A 24,705-nucleotide genomic window follows, 5' to 3' on the forward strand; every position below is an offset into this window, starting at 1 on the left:
CATCATCCACCCATGTAAGGAATCCTCGCCCCACCAACGTGACGTGATGTGGACGGGGTTTTACAACAGGTCTGGACAAATTGGGACCTAGCGAAACGAATCCGCTGGGAGTGGACAGTTAAGTACAGCTGCAAGGGGGCAGAAGGTCATTCTTGAGCAGAATCCAGGCAGAGCCCTTGCAGCAGTGCCCTGGCAGTTCTCCCTGACTGGGGCACTGCCAGGGGTGCAATACTAGAGGGGAAAACTTCCATTGTGAGGTCCATGTTTGGGCAAAGTATATCTGTGGGAGGGTGTGGTGGTGGGGGGGGGGGGGGGGGGGGAGGGAATCCCATGTTCGTAGGTCAGCGATAGGTGGGGTCATGTGTCCATGGTGTCATGTGAGAGTACCTTTAAGAAATAGGTGTTCATAAATGGGTGTGTATATGAATATCTGTAGTGAGAGTACCTTTAAGAAATGGTTGTTTATTAATGCAGTGATGTCAGAGAAAGGGTGGAGCTGGGCTGTCTGTCAGCTTTTTTAACTTTCATTTTAGGCTGTTTGTTGCAGGGTGTGTTTTAGTTTTGTTTTCAGTATTGGAGCTGAAGCCAGACAGAGCAGGTATACTGTTGATCTCTCTGACATGAAAAGGCTATCTCTTGATCATTTGGTGAATTCAGAATTCTAAATGTTCTCAGTAGTGAATGTAAACCTAATGTGCTTCTGTTTAAAGGTTCTTTTTTAAGTCTTTTGGATGTTAAAACGACAGCTTATGGATTACTTAGTGTTGTATTCTTTGGGGGTTGTATTTGAATTAATGGTTGCTAAGATTTTCACTGTTTGTTTCAAAAAGGTTAATTTGAGTTCATAGAATAAACATTGTTTTGCTTTAAAAAATACTTTTCCATTTCTACTGTACCACACCTGTAGAGTGGGCCGTGTGCTCCCCATACCATAATCTAGTAAAAGTTGTGGGTCAGGTGAACGCCATTATATACTTTGGGGTTCTCTAAACTCTGGACAATAACAATGGGGGGGGGGGGGGAATTTTTTCATGCTTTTCTTCAGATCAGAGAACCTTTTACAATCTGTCAGAAGTCGAGATTTGTGGCAGAGTGGGCTCATTCAGACCCCTCCCCACCAGTGTGATGTCATGGGATCCGTCTTCAGGATTGGCTATGACTATCTGTCAAAAGGTATGGTGGGAAAAGCCAGCAGTATAGCTGGCGTGCTACAAACCGTTTTTCCCACCTGAGTTGACAGTCAAAAAAAGAGAAAATTCTACCCTATATAGATCATAGAATTTACAGTGCAGAAGGAGGCCATTCAGCCCATTGAGTTTGCATCAGCCTTGAGAAAGAGCACCCTACTTAAGCCCTACCCTATCCCTGTAACCCCGCTAAGGGCAATTTAGACACTAAGGGCAATTTAGCTTGGCTAATCTACCTAACTTGCACATCTTTGGACTGTGGAAGGAAACCAGAGCACCCGGAGGAAACCCACGCAGACACGGGGAGAACGTGCATACTCTGCACAGACAGTGACCCAAGACAGGAATTGAACCTGGGACCCTGGAGCTGTGAATCAACTGTGCTAACCACTGTGCTGCTGTGCTGCCCTCACGTTAGGGCAGCTCGGGTTTACAACAGGTCTATACAATATGTACGTACATATGCAGACGCAGGTTTACATATCATTCTAGACAGTCCATTAGAGGAAGAATATGGAAAGGGTGTTCCAAAGATTCACTGGAATGAAATCAAGAGTGAATGTATCATTTTAAAGCAAAGGTTTAAAAATATTTGGCCTTACTGAATGGAACAGAAAAAATGAAGACCGGGCTAATAGATATAAAGAGAGTTAGAACGATTGCAGTCCCAGGCTCCTGTTTTCTGACCTGGAAAATCTGAAATCCTCTGCCTCAATAGGCTGTTGTTGCTGGGTCAACAACAATTCAAAAGGCTGAAAATGAAAAAAATGAAAATATGTCAGGATATCACTGCATATAGATTAAAGGCAGTACATTATGTTAACACATCTAGAATAGAATAGAATCCCTACAGTGAAGAAGGAGGCCATTCTGCCCATCCAGTCTGCAGCGGCCCACTGAAAGAGCACCCCACCAGGCCCAAATCCCCACCCTAACCCCGTAACTCTACCTTGGGGCAGTTTAGCGTGGCCACTCGACCTAAACTTGCACATCTTTGGACTTGGCAGGAAACCGGAGCACCCGGAGGAAACCCACGCAGACATGGGGAGAATGTGCAAACACGGACAGTCACCCAAGGTTGGATTCGAACTTGGGTCTCCGGTGCTGTGAGGCTGCAATTCTAACCATTCTGCCACCGTTAAGGTACAGATAAAACATGAGATAAATAAATGACTGCTGGAATACACTTGAGGGGTTGAATGGTGTGCTGCGATTCTTACATTCCCCTGTACTCATATCATGGATTCAAAGCAAAAGAAAATCTTTCCAAATATTTTAAATTAAGTTTACTCTGTGAAGTACGTTGAACATTCCGGCCAAAGTTTTCTGGCCATTCCCACCAGACGGATCTTCTGGTCCCGCCGACAGCGACCCCCGCCCGCTATAAATTCCCTGGGGGCGGATGGTGCAACCAATGGGGAAATCCCCATTGACAGCAGCGAGACTGGAAGATCCTGACACCTTCCAAACACAGGCCGTCTCCAACACCACAAACCACGCTGTGGATGGGGCAGAAAATACCCCCTCTTATTAAAAACGTTGTATGGTATTTCACACTATTACGTAACCGTTAAGGACACTTTAGCTAAAAGAGAAACAATGAAATCTGTAATGAGATCAGAAAATGCTGCAAATGCGCGGTGGACAATTTTGTTGGGGACCTAACATCCGCCTCAAACACTAACTTGCCTTTATTCTTTCAGATCCTGGTGACCTGCTGTGACTTTTTGGATGTGGGCGAGATTCTCCGGTCCCCCAGCCGTGTGTTTCTCAGCCGCGTGCCATTCGCTGCCGGTGGGATTCTATACTTCCGTCGCTTGTCAATGGGATTTCTCATTGAAACCACACCACGCTGCCGGGTAACCCACGAGCCGGGGTGCGCCGCCAGCGGGAAATTGCAACTGCAATTGCCGTGACTCTTTATTAAGATAATTTCACATTTCACTGCTACAGGTGAAGAGTTGTCAGCTATAAAATTATGCGGTGGTATAACAATTTTACTTCACTCTTTCTTATTTGGACAAGCCAATGTGTACAGAGACTTTCTACCATCAACTTTCCTATCTTCGCTGCAGGTTACTTAAACAATTTAACAGAAAAGAGCGTCGCCCGGTTTAGGAAATCATGCTGTTTTAACAGGCTGACTCCCGATTGCTCTCGTGTTCAGAACAAAGTGTCTTTTGATGGTGCAGTGTTTTGCAACCAACCCCAGCCCCATCTCCACATTCTGTCAGCACCACGTTAATAACCTGAAGGGGTTGCAAGGAGTTTATTGTTGCCAACGCCAACCATGTTTGGCAGGTCGGAAACTAGCTTGCTGCAACAAGTCAATCCAGACGCATGATGCCTTTCACAAAACTTGCTTTATCTTCTGTAGTGTTTATTGTCAGTGCTGTGATATTGATGATCCAGCAAATTATTTTTCACTAGGTTTCTTTCGATGAAGTCTTGGAGATTGTTAACGAGGGCTGGTATTTTCCAGCTGCGTTTGTCACAGGACCATTTGTGGGAGATTTGCAGCCCAGTCCATTGATCTTCAGCGGGATGGGATGATTCAGGGGTGGGCGGCAGAAAGCCTTGCCCCAAGCCCTTAAAGCAAAAGATATCAGCTTCTCTACAACTCCCACACTTTTTGGTGCAAGCTCATTTCCTTCAGCTCACACTTCCTTCATCTTTAGCCTCCATACTCAGTGGCCGCGAGTTCTTGGTAATCCGGATCAGGGCTGGGAGGAAATGGAAAAATGAACAAAAAATGTATTTAATTTTGCAATATCCTGCAAGGAACGTATGGGGTGGGAATGATCATCTTCCCCGTGGTTCTCGCGGTGTACATGCTCCCCCACTGGGTGGCGGGGGACCTCCATTGAGCATTGTACAAAAGGTCGGGCAGGAAGGAACCTCCGGTCGGGATTTACCAGGGAGTCTATATTATGTCATTGTAAATAAATCAAAGTTCTTTATTTTATTTGGTGTGGACTCCCATGTCCTTATTAAACATTTCTTCAGTGGATGTTTTCATTATTTGATTGAGGCAGGTCCTCAGCATCAATCTGGCATGATTTCCCACAGGTTCAGGCAACCTGCCTCTAACATGCAAGTGATTCTGTTGAGAAGAGTTCACATCCACTGGTTATGTCTAACCCTATCCAACTTTGCTTGTTCCATTGTATTACTAATATAACCTTTTCTCACTTGTTCTTCATAAGTGCAAAATTAGCCCGTGCTCTTCTTAAGGTTCCTCAAGGAATTCTATCTTTCCTTTTCCATTCTATCCTGCTGGGTATCACAGCATCACTGATCCCTGACTTGGGGTGCAATTCTCCCGAATGAAGTCTAAGTGCTCCTGTCAGCGGGAAAACCGGAGTGATCCCCATTGCCACCAGGAGCGAACCTGACATGCCATTCATTTTTTTTCTTACCAAGATCGCTGTTTTCATGCCATTCCTTGGCATTTCATAATTTTTTTTAAAGAGGGTTGGGATTTTCGCTGGACCTGAGAGGGGCAGGGCTACTCTCTGGTAGGACCCACTCCTCAAAGGTCGGGGTGTTATTTTTAGAGGGCGCCCCATGTCAGAATGCTACTGAAGCTCGACTAGGTGGCATCCAAAGCCCCCTTCCTCATTCCCCTCCCTCAGCATCCCCACCCACCCCTTCAGTTGCCCCTTTAGGACCCGCTCCTTGCTAATGCCAACCTGGTATCTTGCACTCAGTGGGGATGAGTACCCTCGCTACACTTGCCTCCACGGTGCCGAGACCTTCATGTGAAGTGGGGGTGGTTGGGGGGTGGGGAGGAGTCTAGTGCTGGGCTGGAGGGACTCAGGTTGGGGACATTGAAGCACTTGGTTTGTCTAGGAAGCTCTCCAGAACAAAGAGACAGTCTCTTGAAAAAAATGTGGGGTTAGAAAAACAGCTGCTCAGAAGAGGAAGTAATTGAGAGCAACATTTTTGTTTAAGGGAGTCCTTTTTCAAGCAATAGGAGGAAACACATATCAGAATTTGAAAAGAAACATGACAACTATAGAACGCAAGCATTTAAATAGATAGATCACACTATCCTATCTCACAAAGTGAACGCAAGTCTACCTCTACATCAGCTGCCGCTGAAAGATAGCCAATTGTTCTCCAACACATGCTATTTATTTTCTTACAGTTGAAATTTACTTAATATGTAGCAGCTCAAGAGCAGCACAATAGCACAGTGTTGCTTCACAGCGCCAGGGTCCCAGGTTCGATTCCCGGCTTGGGTCAATGTCTGTTTGGGTTTCCTCCAGGTGCTCCGGTTTCCTCCCACAAGTCCCGAAAGATGTGCTTGTGAGGTGAATTGGACATTCTAAATTCTCCCTCTGTGTACCCGAACAGGCACTGGAGTGTGGCGACTAGGGGCTTTTCACAGTAACTTCATTGCAGTGTTAGAGTAAGCCTATTTGCAACAATAATGAAGATTATGATTATAATGTTTGCAGAAGATTCTATAAATCTCGAATGAAATTGGACAGAATGCTGTCAACTTCACTAAGATGCTGTCACTTTCTCCCGTCCCCTTCTGTTTAGTCGGGGGGGCTAACTCCAAGTACACTGTTATACATTAACTGTTCACCCAAGCCTCATCATATATTTTAAGCTTGAGTGATGATGGCCCAGAGGGGTCGTAGGTAAGGATACACTAATTATTTCAGACTGCTGGGATGTAAGTAAGTTCTCAACCTTTCTATACATGTGAGAACGTTCCAAGTTTACAGGAGGCGTCCAGTATAGAGTTTAGATTTACACTTGTTTAGCCTATTGGCTCAGGTATTTCCTATTATATTTTAGAGGGAGAAGAATTAGAATCACTCTGGAATAACATTATGAATGCATTCTACCATGCGATGACTACCGAGTTTGAGGTTTTAAAAACTCTTCAAGCATTTTTGAATATCTTCTCCTTTTCTAGTTATCATAGAATTTACAGTACAGAAGGAGGCCATTCGGCCCATCGAGTCTGCACCGGCTCTTTGAAAGAGCACCCTACCCAAGGTCAACACCTCCACCCTATCCCCATAACCCAGTAAGCCCACCCAACACTAAGGGCAATTTTGGACACTAAGGGCAATTTAACATGGACAATCCACCTAACCTGCACATCTTTGGACTGTGGGAGGAAACCGGAGCACCCGGAGGAAACCCACGCACACACGGGGAGGACGTGCAGACTCCGCACAGACAGTGACCCAAGCTGGAATCAAACCTGGGACCCTGGAGCTGTGAAGCATTTGTGCTATCCACAATGCTACCGTGCTGCCCTCCACAATGCTACCGTTGTAGTTGTTTGGTCTCCCACTCCTTTCCCTCTTCCTGTCTCTGACGGTGTTACCTGCTGCCCACCACTGGGAGATGAATGGGAATAACCTGTGGTGACGCACTGAATTTTCACTCCCCTTCTTCTGGGAAATGCAGGACCTCTGATATCAGCTTCCAATAGAATGCGACTTGAAGATGTCTGTGTGTTTCTGCTAATATTGGCGCAGCAGGATTTCAATCTTCTTCTATTTCTGCATCAGCCACACAGGCATTAAAAATAAACAGGAGACAAGAAAAACAATCAGGCACAAAATTGGAGAAATATAAACCAAGTGTACCATCACAGCCATGAATGAATAATATAGGATTACACTGATACATAGAGAAGTTACAAGATGCAAGTCATTTAAAGTGCATGCAAGGGCGAACCAGGCTTACATGCAGCTCCAGGACCAATTATTCATTCAGTTTATTTGACATTGTAGATTGATATTCTTTGTTAGTAGATATTCCAAGCTGCCCCAATGCTTTAATGGGCTCACAGAATGAGTAGCAGAATGGTACGGATTCGGAAGATTGGGCTGCTACACTTGGCTTTAGTGTCAGAGGGTATGATTTATCCATGGATCTTGCAACCCAACATTTAGTAATCTCTGCTGGAGTTGTGAGTATGTGAATGTTAGACGAGAACAGGTTTGGGTCAATTGTTCTGTACCCAGCGTTAAACTGTTGCGCACCGAGTGTTGAATTAAATGACACTAAATGTATCATTTAGTACATGATACTGAAACATTTACAGCTATTAGGGTGAGGCGTAAGTGGATAACTGTTATCTGTGGTGGAAATACTACTGAAGGGAGACTGTGGCTTTAAGAGAAGAGGTAAAAAATATTCAATTGCATTCAACAGCAACTATTTACACACAGCGTCCTGTTCATGTAACATGTTAAATACTTTCAAGGCACAAAATCAGAATTAGGATAACATCAGAAACCACAAGTGCGAAGTACAGACAAGTTATGAATGTTGTCTGAAGGCCCCTAGGCATGAGTTACCTTACAACACACTCTTGAACAACATACTCTTGGATGTTTCTCTTTGCTTCACGATATTAAGCAGAATTACTGCACAGCTCTGTTCTGAAGATATTTGGAAAGTACTCAACTGATTGCTGAAATCTACGTGATTTACCTTTAAATGATTATTTTCACATTTCCGTGCTACACAAATCAGCACCTTGTGAATTTTTACAATAATTTACAAATGTCTGGCAGCAGCCATGATTTACCTATGACCTATTTACAGTTTTAATGAAAAGGTGGCTGTTAGATTTGCACATCATTGTGACCTTGGTTAGAGACCAGTAACTTCTTTTCCAAAAAGAAGAAATCCAAAGTCCCAGGGCAGGATTCTCCGTTTCAGCGGCTAAGTGCCGGCTCAAATGGAGAATCTGAGGGAGGTTTACAATGAAATAATCGGCGCTGACCCCTCGCCGATTCCGAGTCCAGTCAGGGGCTAGCATAAGCGCTGGGTGAAACTCCAGGGGCGGGATTCTCCGACCCCCCTGCCGGGTCGGAGAATCACCTGGGGCCGGCGTCAATCCCGCCCCCGCCCCCGCCGTGTCCCGAATTCTCCAACCCTGAGATTCGGCGGGGGCGGGAATCGCGCCGGTCGGTGTGCCCCCCGCGCCGGACGGCGGGCCCCCCACGGCGATTCTCCGGCCCGCGATGGGCCAAAGTCCCACCGCTGACAGGGCTCTCCCGCCGGCGTGGATTAAACCATCTACCTGGCCAGCGGGATTGGCGGCGCGGGTGGGCGCCGGGGTCCGGGGGGGTGGGGCCGCGGGGCGATCTGACCCCGGGGGGTGCTCCCACGGTGGCCTGGCCCGCGATCGGGGCCCGACCCGCTATCTGCGACCCCACAGCCCCTGGCTACCCCCCACCAGTCCCCTCAGCACTCGTGGCAGCGCCCCGGCCAGCGGCACGGATCCCTGCCGAGTGTGACGCCGCAGGACACAGTCTGCCCCTGCCACGCCAGGTTCCCGACCGCTGAGACCACACATGTCCCGTGCCGTCGGAAACACGGCCCATCGGGGGCAGAACATCACAGGAGGGCCGGCCGATGACGCACCAATGCCGTTGCAGCGATGCGCGACACAATGACGCCATTTTGGAGTGGGAGAGCATGGCTGACCAGCGTCAAACCAGCACCGGCCCCAATTTGATTCGATTCTCTGCCCGATTGTCAATCACAATATCAGCGTCGGGCAATGGAGAATCTCACCCAGTCTTTTACTGAAAGAGTGAAGCCACAAGATTCCACAGTCTGAAATGAAAGAATGTTACTCTATAAGAGTGAAAAAATCAAACAAAATACTATCTTAAATAATCACCTATACTCTAAAACTAAGCATCAACATAAGTTCAAGATGTATTAACAGCAAATTGCAGTTGATTATAAATTATAAATTACACATTAAATGACAGATACGACGAAGGACGAATAACAGTCCATTCAGCACTTAGGCCATGAAACTCAGTCATAAACTCCTTGAAACTCTGCCTTTGTTATGAAAAATTCCAAGTCATCTACCGCTAGGGACTAACTTAATTCCCAATGGATGACGGTGCACAACCAAATCTATGGGCACAGACTTTACCACATGGCATACATGGGCAGAACCTCCTCAACTCAGTCCGGATAATGTAAATCCCATCAGTTTATCTTCAAGTAACAGAAACGGCTCCAGCAACTGAATATTTGCCTAGTCACAGCTTCTGTCTTCTTCAGCACGCCTGTACCACTCCACTGGAATCATCAACTTCCACAGAACTCTGAGGGATCTCCGTGTCCCTTGATACGAATTAAAGCAGAGGAGTTGTTTCAAATCGCACTTCTAGCCTCTCCAGATGTTTTTGCTTCCTGAGCAACTGAGACAGTCAGTTAGCTTTCTTGGTTGCATTTTTCGATTAGGGTCTGTCTCAAAAACTATAAACTTGGACCACAGACATACAAACTTCAAATTTTCGAGTGCTTCCATCAACTTCTTTTACTTTATTTTTCAACATTCAGGAATGTCATTTGTCAGCCACACTTGATGAGGTACATTGTATGAACATGTTCAGCAATTTCTATGTTATATTTTAATGCAAGAAAATAACTTTCAAAAGTGCTTCGAAGATACTAAATGCTTAAACTGTTTTTTTTTTAATTCTAGCACATTACTTCAAAGCATCCCATAATAATTTGTTCTCAATCACAGATGCTTGATTGCAGGAAAAAGAAGACATTTTCATTTTTGACACAATATTCTCTGGTTATTACTAAAGTTACTCTGCAATGGTCCCGACAGGTGTCCACCCCTCCTCGCCTGGACCCATCGTGGGCCCTGCCCGCACGCATGCCATCAAGCATGGCGCTGGTCTGTGGCACAGGGTGGCCCCCACACCCTGACCCCACAACCAGGCACCACTCTGCTGGAGGAGTATCACACAGCCCAACAGACCACCGAAGGAAAACACCCACAGTAGACCCCAGAGGAGGGTGCAGAATAGGGGGCGCAGACCGTATCACTGGCATGGGTAGTTCCAGCCACCGGTAGCCCTTCCAGCAGGGATGGGTGGTGGGGTCAAAGGCCCCCGGTACCAGGCACTGGAGGGGCCAGGGGTGCGGTCTGGAAGGCAGTGTGCTGGGGGAACAGTCGGGGGTGAGGGTGGGAGTGGGGAGGGTGTAAGGGGGACGACATGTGGGGGAAAGGGCTCCAGTGCAAGCCAGAGAACCGCATAGCCAGTTGGAGTATGCACCATTCTAACATGTCGGCCTTTTACCCCCTGTAGACAATGCATTTCGGACTCCAACCAAGAATGGTTGGCATCTGCCTGACCACGGTGGCGCATGTGGATGCACTGAGGCTGAACAGACAGGAGCTGCTCAAGAAGGACCCTGCAGAATGGGAGCCTGCGCCAGAGGAACAGGAGCCACTGAGGTAGGAGAGGTGGCCATCCAACAGGCCGAGGATGAGGTGGGAAGGAGGCGCCGCATCAGGCCCTGTCTATATCGGCAGCACCTGTTCTTTGAGGATCTACCGGACTGAAAGTATCGGCGATGACTGCGGCTGAGCAGGGAGACCTTGCAACATCTCTGCCGGATGATGGCGCACCCAGATCTTCTGAGGTATGCGGGAGGACATCCGCTTCCAGTGGCCGTCAAGGTGATGGTTGCCCTGAACGTTTATGCTACGGGGTCCTTCCAGGCGCCAAGTGAGGACCTGTCTCGGATCTCACAGATATCCGTATATAGGTGTATCCACATTGTTATGGGTGCCCTATATGCCTGGGCAGCGCTCTATGCCAACTTCAATGTGGACCGAACACACTAGGTTCCCCGGGCAGCGGGATTCGCTGCCATCGCAGGCATGCCCCAGATCCAGGGGTGATTGACGGGATACATATCGCCCTACAGGCACCAGGGAGTGCCATTCATCAACTGAAAGGGCTTCCACTCCCCGAATGTGCAGTTGGTGTGTGACCATCAGCTGCAAGTCGTGCACGTCTGCGCCCGGTATCCAGGCAGCGTGCACAACGTATTCGGCCCGGCACACTTCACAGTGCCCGACGCCTTCGAGGTGCTCCCTCGGATGCAGGGTTGGGCAACAAGGGGTATCCACTGCGGTCATGGCTAATGACACTTGTCCGGAACTAACGTGAAGAACCGCTGTAACGATGCCCATGCAGCAACCAGGGCATCCTTGAGCGGTGCATGGTACCCTGAACGTGAGGTTCAGGTGCCTGAACCGCTCTGGTGGAGCCCTCCAATATAGCCCTTGGAGGGTCTCCCACATTATGGTCACCTGCTGCGTCCACCACATCATTGCGCAGCAGAGGGGCAACATGCTGGAAGAAGAGGAGGATGAAAATCAGGCCTCGTCTGATGAGCAGGATGTGGAGGCAGGCCAGGATGCACAGGGCAGACACAGGAGGCTGCACAACGTGTGTACCAAGGCCACCACGTACAGGACAATCCAATCACCTCCGGGTTCACCGACTATGCAGACCAACTGTCCTGCCCCACCTTAAAGCACTGTGGCCACCCACCCCCTCCCCTGTGGACCCTCTCTGCAATATATCCCCCCCTTTCCTTACCTTTTCTCCTCTTTGCTTCCTCCCTTTATTTCTCATTTTACCTCTCTCCCACCCATGTCCCCCCCTTCCCCCACATCTACATCTGTCACAGTTTACCCTCTGATTTTAGTTTCTCTGCCATTTAGCCTTTCACATCCTTTATTCTCTCTGGGGACTGCCTTTAATACTCTCTTTCCTTGGTTTCTGTGGCTATGGCTCATCTTTCACTCCCTCGCCCAACAGTATAAATATCCCCCACTTTCTCTGCCTTTTAGCTTTGACAAAGGGTCATCTGGACGCGAAACATTAGCTCTTTTCTCTCCTTAAAGATGCTGCCAGATCTGCTGAGATTTTCCAGCATTTTCTCTTCTCCCTGACATGACACTAAGATCTCATCCAAACATTCACCTGCTAGCTCTTTTATTTGCCTGGTGATCTCGCTTTATTCTTCTCTGCAATGCAGCTTTCTTTTAAATTCATTTTTATGGGATGTGGGCTTCGCTGGTTAGGCCAGCATTAGTTGTCCATCCCTATTTGCCTTTCAGAAGATGGTGAGCTGCCTTCTTGAACCGCTGCAGTCCCTGTGATGTAGTTACATCCACTATGCTATTACAGAGGGAGTTACAGGATTTTTACCCAGCGACAGTGATGGAACGGTGATATATTTCCAAGTCAGGATGATCAGTGACTTGGAGAGGAACCTCCAGGGAGTGGCATTCCCAGGTAACTGCTGCCCTTGTCCTTCTAGATGGTAGTGGTCATGGGTTTGGAAGGTGCTGCCAAAGGAGCCTTGGTGAGTTCCTGCAGTGAATCTTGTAGATGGTACACACTGCTGCTATAGTGCGTCGTTGGTGGAGGGAGTGAATGTTTGAGGAAAGGGGGCCAATCAAGTGGGTTGCTTTGTCCTGGATAGTGTCGAGCTTCTTGAGTGTTGTTGGAGCTGCACTCATCCAGGCAAGTGGAGAATATTCCATCACACTCCTGATCTATGCCTTGTAGATGGTGGGCAGCCTTTGTGGAGTCAGGAGGTGAGTTACTCGCCGTAGGATTCCTAGCCTCTGACCTGCTCTTGTACCCACAGTATTTATATGACTAGTCTAGTTCAGTTTCTGGTTAATGGTAACCCCCAGGATGTTGATAGTGTGGGATTCTGTGATGGTAATGTGAATGTCAAGGGGCAATGGTTTGATTCTCTCTTTTTAGAGATGGTTATTGCCTGGCACATCTGTGGCACGAATGTTAATTGCAATTTGTCAGCCCAAGCCTGGATATTGCCCAGGTCTTGCTGCATTTGCACGTGGACTTCCTCAGCATCTGAGAAGTCGTGAATGGTGCTGAACATTGTGCAATCATCAGTGAACGTCCCACATCTGACCTTATGCTGGAAGAAAGGTCATTAATGAAGCAGCTGGAGATGGTTGGGTAGGACAGCTGAGGGTAGGAACGCAACATGTGAGAACTGAATAAAGATCAGCATTAAGTTCCTGCAATGGTTGGGATAAAGTGAGGCCAAAAAGTGCCTGAAACTTTCCTCTGTGAGTTAATCTCAACAAATGTACAAATATATTTCACAAATACTTTATGGATTCACCAACCATTCAAAAAGGTTCAGAGGAGATTCACTCATCTCATTCCTGGGATGAGGAGCTTATCGTATGAAAGAAGGTTGAAAAGGTTGAGTCAACACCCATTAGTTTAGAAGAATGAGAGGTGATCTTATTGAATCATATCAGATCATGAGGGAATTTGACAGCGAGGATATTGGGAAATTGTTTCAACTTATAATAATAATCTTTATTGTCACAAGTAGGCTTACATTAATACTGCAAAGAAGTAACTGTGAAAAGCCCCTAGTCGCCACACTCTGGTACCTGTTGGGGTACACAGAGGGAGAATTCAGATGTCCAAATTACCTAACAGCACGTCTTTCAGGACTTCTGGGATGAAACTGGAGTACCCAGTGGAAACCCAAGCAGACACAGGGTGAACGTGCAGACTCCACACAGACAGAGACCCAAGCCAGGAATCAAACCCGGGACTCTGGCGATGCAGTGCTAACTTAATAATAATAATCTTTATTGTCACAAGTAGGCTTACATTAACACTGCAATATTAATTCCACAGACAGTGACCCAAGCCAGGAATCAAACTTGGGACCCTAGAGCTGTGGAGCAACATTGCTACCCACTGTGCTACTGCCCATTGTAGGAGAGACCGGGAGAGATCGGGAATCACAGTTAAAGATGGTCTACCACTTAAGATGGAAATTAGGTGATTTATTTTCTCTCAGAGGATCATTAGTCTGTGGAAATCTCTTCCCCAGAAAGCAGTAGAGGCTGGGTCATTGAATTTATTCAAGACAGAGTTAGACAGATTTGTGAGTAAATGGAGTCAAAGATTATTGGGGTGGGGGGGGGGGGGGGGCTGCAGAGGGTGTGAGGAGGTGGTGGTGCTGGTGGGGGCAGACAGGAAGGAGGAGTTGAGGCCACAACCATGTCAGCTATGATCTTATTGAATGGTAGAGCAGGCTCGAAGGCTGAACGACTGATTCCTGCTAAGTCCTACATTACGATGATCCTAAAATGAACGCATGGAAGTAAGTATCAAAACTGAACTTGAGCCTGAGTTTGAATTCAGGGACTAGCATAGACTTGGATAGATATCTCTGATTTTCTCCAATAACCTCAATCATACTAGATTTGGAGACGTGCCAAAAAAATATCTCGGCAAGACAGGACTGACCGTAGTTCATCACCAATCCACATTACACATTACGGTAGCACGGTAGCATTGTGGATAGCACAATGACTTCACAGCTCCATGGTCCCAGGTTCGATTCCTGCTTGGGTCACTGTCTGTGCGGAGTCTGAACATCCTCCCCGTGTGTGCGTGGGTTTCCTCCGGGTGCTCCGGTTTCCTCCCACAGTCCAAAGATGTGCAGGTTAGGTGGATTGGCCATGATAAATTGCCCCTTAGTGTCCAAAACTGCCCTTAGTGTTGGGTGGGGTTACTGGGTTATTGGGATAGGGTGGAGGTGTTGACCTTGGGTAGGGTGCTCTTTCCAAGAGCCGGTGCAGACTCAATGGGCCGAATGGCCTCCTTTTGTACTGTAAATTCTATGTCTATGTCTACACAAGCAGCTTCATTCATAGGATTAAATTCACATTACTGTTCCTGAGGCTATACTTCAGCTGTATTAGAGTTATTGAGTCAATAGCGTTTTGCAGCACATTGTTGCAAAATGGTTTTGGGAACTTCAAGAGAAGACTGTTCAAGTCATTATGTCCTTGAATATGTATTGGAAAACCATGGATAATGAGGGTGAGAGGGTGAGTTCCACCTGCTATAGGAATCATAGCGGACAGGGCAAAGGTTTGACAGACCAGTAAAAGGTCCGTTGACATTAGGCAGGAATTTCTGGTCACACGTACGATGGGCGGAATCGGAAAATCCCACCTCCAGTCTGCAATTTTCCAAAGCAAGCATTCACCATGCAAGATACTTTGCTGTCTGTGGATAATAGGAACATTAACCCTTTATTCAACATCTGAGCTAAGATATACATTTGCTGGAAATGCTGACAGCTGACCATGACCATAGAATTATAGACACTGAAGGCTGCCATTCAGTCCATCTTGTCAGTGCCAACTGTTTGAATTAGTTATCCAATTGGAGCCACTCTAAGATCAGAATTGAAGATATTCATATTCCTGGCACAGGAATCCCTGTATTAAAATCTTCAGAAACCCTTTGACGACTTTCTGAGGCTTTTATAATAACATAATTAGCGTGCAGTCATAGCAATTTTAGCATGCTTTGCAGGAAGAATAAATTATATTCCTTCAATCCTATATTTATAGAAGCTGAAAGGGTTAAAACCCTTGACAATAATCACCAAGACATCTTCTGTACAGAAAACAGTGAGCTACAGAATAATCTGAGCATTGGACTCAATAATATCCAATTATTTCCATATAATAGTTGGCACCAGGAATAACTATGCCTCATATAACCATTAAAAAGGTAGAAATGACAGAAATTATGTGGGAAAAATTATTGGCACCAGCTGTAGCCAGCTCCTCCATGGCCTGTCTAAGTCCATACAAGTCTTACCAGTAACTGTACCACCCACAGCAGTCACTGTTACCCTTTGTAATTCACTAAGCCTATTCAGTGGCTGTAAAGCTTAAAGGGGATTAAACGAGTTACTCGATGCTGCCACAGAAATCTTAAGAAACTAATGACCATATTGTCATAATTCTGCCAGTAGTTGTTAACAAAAAAAAATGTTGAGGTGTGGATCAATTATTTATAATGCATACGACTTGAATGTGTCTTTATGCAGCTTTCAATCTTCCTAATGCGCCTGAAACCCTGTTAAGAGTAGAGGAGTAGAATCTAGAGTGACCGCTCGGATCAAGAGGGAGGCGAGGATGGATCTCACCAGTCACGGGGACGTCCATTGAGGAGTGCACTTGATTCAAATCGGTGAGGAAAGGGAGAGGTGAACCTGAGGAAGGACTGTGGAGATGCATCATGGAATTGATTTTGCAGCCCTAATAAATCTGTTTATTCTGCAGCTATTTCGGAGAGGTCGGCAGTGAGCGCTTTAGGAATGCTCATTGATACTTCCAAATTGCACCGAGTCCCTATTGACATCAAGAGTGCTGAATTTCGATGAGCCTGAACTTGGTTGGCTGCCCAATTGAAAGATGTAATCAAAACACACGCCATTGGTGGGAATAGAGTGGTAATGTTGGGCTGTCATTTTTGTCTTGCTACCATCACATTCCTGCCTTGTGGAGCTAATGCAAATCGGCCCCAAAGACCTCTCATTTGATAAAGCAACTCAAAAATATCTCAAAGCATTTCAGTGAATTGGTTTGAAGTTCACTGAGTCATCTCAGCAAAACAATGATAGCTGCATACCTGCTCTGGCAATTCTCAAACATTAATCACCTTTGCTGAAATTATGACCGATAAACTGAAATATTTTTAAAGTGTCATTTTTAAAAGCAGGGTAGGTTTTCCTAGCATAGCTGCACCAATGTTATGCTGGACCTCCTGACCTGGAAAGTTTCTACTCCTTGCCCCTGTGAAACCCTTCACAGGCTATCTCAAACACTGCAACTGTGTTTGTGGCTGTCCAGATGGACTGCTTTTTAACTTGCAGTGAGAATTTGTTGAAAACAATATGAATTTGTGATTTAGTGGAACTAAACTGACAGAATATTCACCCCTCTTTTTGAATAGACGTGAATGTAAAACACTGGCCATATTCTATAACGTGAACTTCCCTTCCACACTGGAGCACGTTCAGGGTTCATTCACACCACATCTTGTGAAACAATAGCCTAACTTCACCCAACGGGATTCTCCGACCGCGTCTGTTGCCGTCCCCACTGCAAGGGAGAACAGAGAATTTGGCGTTCCAGCCGAAACTCCACTCACCTTCAGCGGGACCAGAGGACCCCAGCCACGAGTAAGAGGAAGAATCCTGGCCACATGTTCAAGTGCTGTAACAATTTCAGGGTCAGGATTCTTCGATACACCAGCTGCGCATTCCTGCGCAGCCCACGCCCGCCGGCAGTGGGATTCTCCGTTCTCGCAGCCAGTCAATCTTCCTATCGTGGCCACCCCTCGCCATCAAGAAACCTGTGGGAGTGGGTGCGCGGCCTGCTGACAGTGAATTCAGCTGCAGATCTCTTTTAACATTGAGTCACATTGCTTATGTGGTGGGCACATTGGTTATACTGTGATTGACCACTAAGTAGTGGGTACCAAAGCCAGTGGGCGCTGAATTATAGATTGGCATGGGCTACAGCTTTCAGTACATCCTATACAGACCTAGAGAAGCATGAACAGAAAATACCAGCCTTCCTGAAAAAGGGGAAACATGAGGAAAACACATGGCAGTGCTGGTGTTTCCTCCAAGAAATGAAAACTGAACATTGGTCAGTGCTGTACAGAGGCTAATGACATGTGAAGAACTGCCCATGATAGCTTGTGCACATAATAGCTTGAGTGCTTGATATCTTATCACATGGGCCTTTTTTACTGACCGTATATGGTACTGCCAAATGGTTCGTGCCATTTGCTTGATATAGGAGGTTTCTCATGATAAGTGTGAATTGCTTAAGTTTTGCGATGGTATTTCAAACTTAAATTGATTTAATACATCTCAGGTGGGTAAATGATACTGTAATGAATGACAAATCTGTGCAGCACGGTGGCGCAGTGGGTTAGCCCTGCTGCCTCACGGCGCCGAGGTCCCAGGTTCGATCCCGACTCTGGGTCATTATCCGTGTGGAGTTTGCACATTCACCCCGTGTTTGCGTGGGTTTCGCCCCCACAACCTAAAAATGTGCAGGGTAGGTGGATTGGCCACACTAAATTGCCCCTTAATTGGAAAAAATAATTGGGTACTCTTGGGTACTCAATGAATGACAAATCTATTCAAACTATTTTTACTGCCATCCAGGACCATTGGATTTGGGGTCTTTCATCATCTATTTCATAAAAAAGAATGGAAATAGCTGAAGGGTGAATTGCCACACTCCTAACTGTAGTGAATTGAAAACAGTGTCTTACTCTTGTCTGTATGCTGCCAATGTTGCAAATTAGGACATGTTGCATTCCTTATGAAACAGTCAATGAATTCTTTATTCTATTCACATTTTCATATTCGATGTAATGCTGAAGAAGGCGCACATTATAGTAGGGTTCTTGCTAACATTTCATTGAGACCACTAATCCTGACCACAACTTGCTTAAGGCCCATTCATTTTAATAATAATCTTTATTGCCACAAGTAGGCTTACATTAACACTGCACTAATGTTACTGTGAAAAGCCCCTAGTTGCCACATTCCGGTGTCTGTTTGGGTACACAGAGGGAGAATTCAGAATGTCGAAATTACCAAACAGCATGTGCGGAATTCTCCGTGAATCAGCGCAATGGCCTGAACCCGACGCCAAAAAGGGTGTGAATCACTCCGGAGTCGGGCCCACGAAACGTCGCAAATTCTCCGGCCGGGAATGGGCTAGTAGCGGCTTGACAGTGTTCGTCATGGCGTCACCCGTCACGGACGCGCACGCCTTCACTGCACAAAAGACGCCCCCCTGGAGACCCAGCAAAATGGCCGCCCATCGTGCAGTGCCAAGTGAGACCCCCCCACTGCCTGCCCCCTTTCCCCCTTCCCCATCCCCCATATCACCCCTTCCCCCATAATCCCTTTCCCCCATAAACCCCCTTCCCCCATAAACCCCCTTTCCCCATATCCCCCTTCCCCCATATCCCCCTTACCCCCATATCTCCCTTACCCCATATTCCCTTCCCCCCCATATCCCCCTTCCCTCCATAATTCCCTTTCCCCCATGTCCCTGTTCACCCATATAACCCCTTCCCCCATATCCCCCATTCCCCCATATCCCCCCTCCTCCCATATCCCCCCTCCCCATATCCTCGTTCCTCCATATCCCCCCTCCCCCATATCCCCTTCCCCCCATATCCCCCCTTCTCCAATATACCCCCTTTTCCCATATCCCCCATATCCCCCCTCCTCCCATATACCCCCTCCCCATATCCTCGTTCCTCCATATCCCCCTCCCCCATATCCCCTTCCCCCCATATCCCCCCTTCTCCTATATCCCCCCTCCCCCCATATCCCCTTTCCCCCCATATCCCCCCTTCTCCAATATCCCCCTTTCCCATATCCTGGCCACGGCAGCGATAGCGGCTGCCCTGGCATCCTGGCTGGCCCGGTGCACAGGGAACTCGATGTAGCGGTCCGCAATGGCGAGATGCTGGACAGGTCCCCATTTGGCGCCTGGAATGACCCTGTGGCATATAGGTTCAGGGCCACCATAACCTTGACGGCCATGGGGAGAGGGTGTCCTCCCCCAGTGTCATGGTGTGCCGTAAGGTGGCAGATGTGTGCCACTGTTTCCCGGATCATCCGGAGTCTCCTCCTGCATGCCCGATCCGTGAGGTCCTAGTCCGATGAGCGGTACACACGGGGCCTCATCAGGCGTCTCCGTCGCTGTGGCACCACCACCACCTGCTCCTCCTCCGCATCCTGTCATGCAGGTGACCCTCCAGCCTGGACGGCTGCCACCTGCCTCCCTGTGGCACGCTTCTCTGCGGCATCCTCCGCTGCCTCCCGGCAGACTCCTGCTCCAGCTAGAAGTCCGGCTCTCTCCACGACATCGCTGGGTGAACATCAAACATAAAGGCCTCCAGGGGGTGGGGGGTGGGGTGAGGGGTGTAGACGACATATCACCATTGCCCATACCCCGCCTCCGCAGCCAGGTGCCATCGGCTGCATGGTCGCGACTGTTGCCAGCTGGCACATGGCCAGGCGGACACCCCCCACCCCCCCCAGCACGCACCGTCTCCAAACCCCCCCTCTCCTCCCCGGCACGCACCCTCTCCATCACTCACCCTGCCCACCCCCTGTCCTCCCTGGCACACACCCTCCCCAACCACCCCCCACTCCTCCCCAGCATGCACCCTCCCCCAACACCCCCACCCTCTCCTCCCCGGCACGCACCCTCTCCATCACTCCCCCTGCCCACCCCCTGTCCTCCCTGGCACACACCCTCCCCAACCACCCCCCACTCCTCCCCGGCACGCACCCTCCCCCAACACCCCCAACCTCTCCTCCCCGGCACGCACCCTCTCCATCACTCGCTCTCACCACCCCCTGTCCTCCCCGGCACACTCCCTCCCCAACCACCCCCCTCTCCTCCCCGGCACGCACCCTCCCCAACACCCCCACCCTCTCCTCACCGGCATGCACCCTCTCCATCACTCGCTCTCCCCACCCCCCGTCCTCCCCGGCACACTCCCTCCCCAAACACCCCCCTCTCCTCCCCGGCACACACCCTCCCCAACCACCCCCCTCTCCTCCCCGGCACGCACCCTCCCCAACACCCCCACCCTCTCCTCACCGGCATGCACCCTCTCCATCACTCGCTCTCCCCACCCCCCGTCCTCCCCGGCACACACCCTCCCCAACCAACCCCCTCTCCTCCCCGGCACGCACCCTCCCCAACACTCCCACCCTCTCCTCACCGGCATGCACCCTCCCCAACACCCCCACCCTCTCCTCACCAGCATGCACCCTCTCCATCACTCGCTCTCCCCACCCCCCGTCCTCCCCGGCACACACCCTCCCCAACCAACCCCCTCTCCTCCCCGGCACGCACCCTCCCCAACACCCCCACCCTCTCCTCACCGGCATGCACCCTCCCCAACACCCCCACCCTCTCCTCACCAGCATGCACCCTCTCCATCACTCGCTCTCCCCACCCCCTCTCCTCCCCGGCACACACCCTCCCCAACCACCCCCCTCTCCTCCCCGGCACGCACCCTCCCCAACACCCCCACCCTCTCCTCACCGGCATGCACCCTCTCCATCACTCGCTCTCCCCACCCCCCGTCCTCCCCGGCACACACCCTCCCCAACCAACCCCCTCTCCTCCCCGGCACGCACCCTCCCCAACACCCCCACCCTCTCCTCACCGGCATGCACCCTCCCCAACACCCCCACCCTCTCCTCACCAGCATGCACCCTCTCCATCACTCGCTCTCCCCACCCCCTCTCCTCCCCGGCACACACCCTCCCCAACCACCCCCCTCTCCTCCCCGGCACGCACCCTCCCCAACACCCCCACCCTCTCCTCGCCGGCATGCACCCTCTCCATCACTCGCTCTCCCCACCCCCTCTCCTCCCCGGCATGCACCGTCCCCAACCATCCCCCTCTCCTCCCCGGCACGCACCCTCCCCAACACCCCCACCCTCTCCTCGCCGGCATGCACCCTCTCCATCACTCGCCTTCCCCACCCCCCGTCCTCCCCGGCACACACCCTCCCCAACCACCCCCCTCTCCTCCCCGGCACGCACCCTCCCCAACACCCCCACCCTCTCCTCACCGGCATGCACCCTCTCCATCACTCGCTCTCCCCACCCCCCGTCCTCCCCGGCACACACCCTCCCCAACCACCCCACTCTCCTCCCCGGCACACACCCTCCCCAACCACCCCCCTCTCCTCCCCGGCACGTACCCTCCACAACACCCCCCCCCTCTCCTCCCCAGCACGTACCCTCCACAGCACCCCCTCCCCCCACTCCTTCCCGGCATGCATCCTCCCCAACCCCCCCCCCCCCACTCCTTCCCGGCATGCACCCACCCCAACCCCCCCCCCCCCCCCCCCCCCCTCTCCGTCACGCACCCTCCCCAACCCGCACACTCTCCTCCCCGGCACGCACCCACTCCATCACTTGCCCTGCCTAACCCCCTCCCCCCAGCCCCTCTTCCCTCCACCCGGCATGCACACTCCAACAGCTCCTGTGACCCCCACCACAACCTGCAGCCGTGCGGTCTCTTGTCCGGTGGCCGCCCCATGCCGACCCCTACCTCCACGCTGGCCGGCGTCAACCAACACGACTGGTTGACGCCGTTAAATAGGTGGTTTGATTTACACTGGTGTGACCCGTGGTCACATCGGCGGGACTTCGGCCATCCGGCCCGGAGAATTGGGGCGGCCCCGGGGCCCATTGCATCGCGCCGGTCCTCGACATTCTCCGAAGCGCGCGGCGCAATTCACGTCGACGGAGAATATCGTGGGGCGGCCGGGCCGGATTTACGCCACGTCCCGGCGATTCTCCGACCCGCCGGGGTGGGGGGGGGGGTGGGGGGTCGGAGAATCCCGCCCCACATCTTTCGGAACTTCGAAGCCAGGAATCGAACCTGGGAATCTGGCGCTGTGGGAATTTAGCGTGGCCAATCCACCTACTCTGCACATCTTTGGTCTGTGGGGGCGAAACCCACGCAGACACGGGGAGAATGTGCAAACTCCACACGGACAGTGACCCAGAGCCGGGATCGAACCTGGGACCTCAGCGCCGTGAGGCAGCTGTGCTAACCCCGTGCTGCCCTCGTAAGCTCACAACTTAAAGAGTGTGAGGCGATGAGAGGGAAGGAAAGTATTGTACATTTTATTTACATCTTATTCTCTGAAAGGTCAAACTACTAATCGTGATTCACTTCTATTATAGAAATGCCCCATTCGAGGCAATACGTACAATACATTTGAATCTCATCAAGATGGATGCCAATTATAAATTGCCGCACATGATTTCAGTGATCACATCTGAAGCTCCATTACAATCACTAGAAGAGCTGAAACGTCAACATTAGTTTAATTGCAATCACTGACAGTTAAAATCAACAATTTCAGGAAGTTATAAATCATTGCCGTTCATTGAAGAAATGTGACCCTTCAAACAAAATGTACGCCGATTTCAAAATGTAACAGTAAATGCTGGAAATATTCAGCAGATGAGGCAAATTCCAAAATGTGATCGCTGCACACTCAGTATGCGATGATTTTTCAAGAAACACATTGCAGAATTTTACAACCCCGTGATTTTCCACTCCTGCGAAGGTCAATGGACTTTTAAAAGGCTCGCCACGTTTTCCAGCCCCGGCCCCTCCGCAGTTAACATTCAAACCTATTCCACCATTCAATGGGATCAGTGCTGGCTTATGCACCCCAACTTTATCCAGTTTTGCTCCATATTCCTTGATACCATTACCTACCGTATATACTCACGTAACATGCGACTTTTGAGCACCTAATTTGAAGCCTAAATTTCGGGGGTCGCATGATACGCGAGGTACAAAAATCGCGGGTGTGAAATGCTGGCCAAGATAAGTCACATAGCATCCAGCAGGCTTTACTAGCGTCGTTCAGCCACTTGCCGTTTCCACTCATAAAAACATGAATGGAAACGTCAAGTGGCTGAACATCTTCCCATCAGAATACTACTCTTCAGATTTTGACCACAACATTCTGATGGGAAGATGTTCAGCCACTTGACGTTTCCATTCATGTTTTAATGAATGGAAATGGCAAGTGGCTGAACAACGCGAGTAAAGCCAGCTGGAAAGCTGTTCGAATCGCGAACAGCTTTCACAGCAGAATCAACTCTGCAGAAACCACACACAATGATACCATTTGGAAGTTTTAGTTTCCAAAATTAATTTCCAAAAAAGTCACTCGCATGATACATGAGGTATACCATAAAATTATGTTTTGGGGGCGAAAATTTAGGGGTCGCATGATACGCGAGATCGAAGGATACGCGAGTATATATGGTAATATAAATCCGTCAAGCTCAGCAGTAAATTGTCCCAAATTTCACAGCCACTTGGGAGTGAGAATCCCACATTTGGCCCACACTTCGGGTGGAACAATGGTTCCTGATTTCACTTCTAAATAACCAAACTCAAATTTATGAACGTATTTCCTTTTCTGGATTCCGCCATCTGTTGAAATAGTTTATTGGTATCTACTCTATTGAGTCATTTTATAATTTCAAACACCCATCAAACATCTAAACTCAGAAGAATACAATCCACGTAACCTGTCCCAGTAATTTAACATTTTAAGTCTTGTAATTCTGGTGAATCTATACTGCAGACCCTCCAAAGCCAATGTTGGGATTCTATGGTCCCCGGCGGTCTGTTTCTCGGCGACTCACCATTCCATAGCAGCAGGATTCTCTCATTCCGCCGCTTGTCCATGGGACTTTCCATTAAAGCCATCACATGCCGCTGGTGTCATAATATACACCAGTATATCATGGTGCAGACACACACTGATGGACACACACAGGGACCAATCAACATGTACAAACACCGCAGCCAATCACCAGTTAGAATACACACACTATAAACGCAGAGGGCACCACGGTTCCCGCTCATTCTGGGTGCTGCCTCTCAGTGTAACAAGAACTCATCCAGCCCAGCACAGACTCACACCACGTGCTGAGAGAATCAATTGGTGCAGACAAGGCTTAAGTCTCTAGTTTAAGTTAGTATCATTTAGACCCACAGTAATCGTGTGTTAGTTAGTTAGAAGTAGTTAAAATTGAATTGAACCTTCATCAGTGTTGGAAGTGTCTGTTCATCTCTCAAGTCTACAGTAGCCAACACTTCATGGTACCAGAAGTTATGGGATGCTCGCACTTCTGAGACCTACCTTTCAGTGATCTGCCTTCCACCAGCACTTCAGCCAGGAAACCTGTGGGTGGGGGTACACGGCCAGTG

Source organism: Scyliorhinus canicula, chromosome 19 (assembly GCF_902713615.1).
Source record: "Scyliorhinus canicula chromosome 19, sScyCan1.1, whole genome shotgun sequence".
Classification (NCBI taxonomy): Eukaryota; Metazoa; Chordata; class Chondrichthyes; order Carcharhiniformes; family Scyliorhinidae; genus Scyliorhinus; species Scyliorhinus canicula.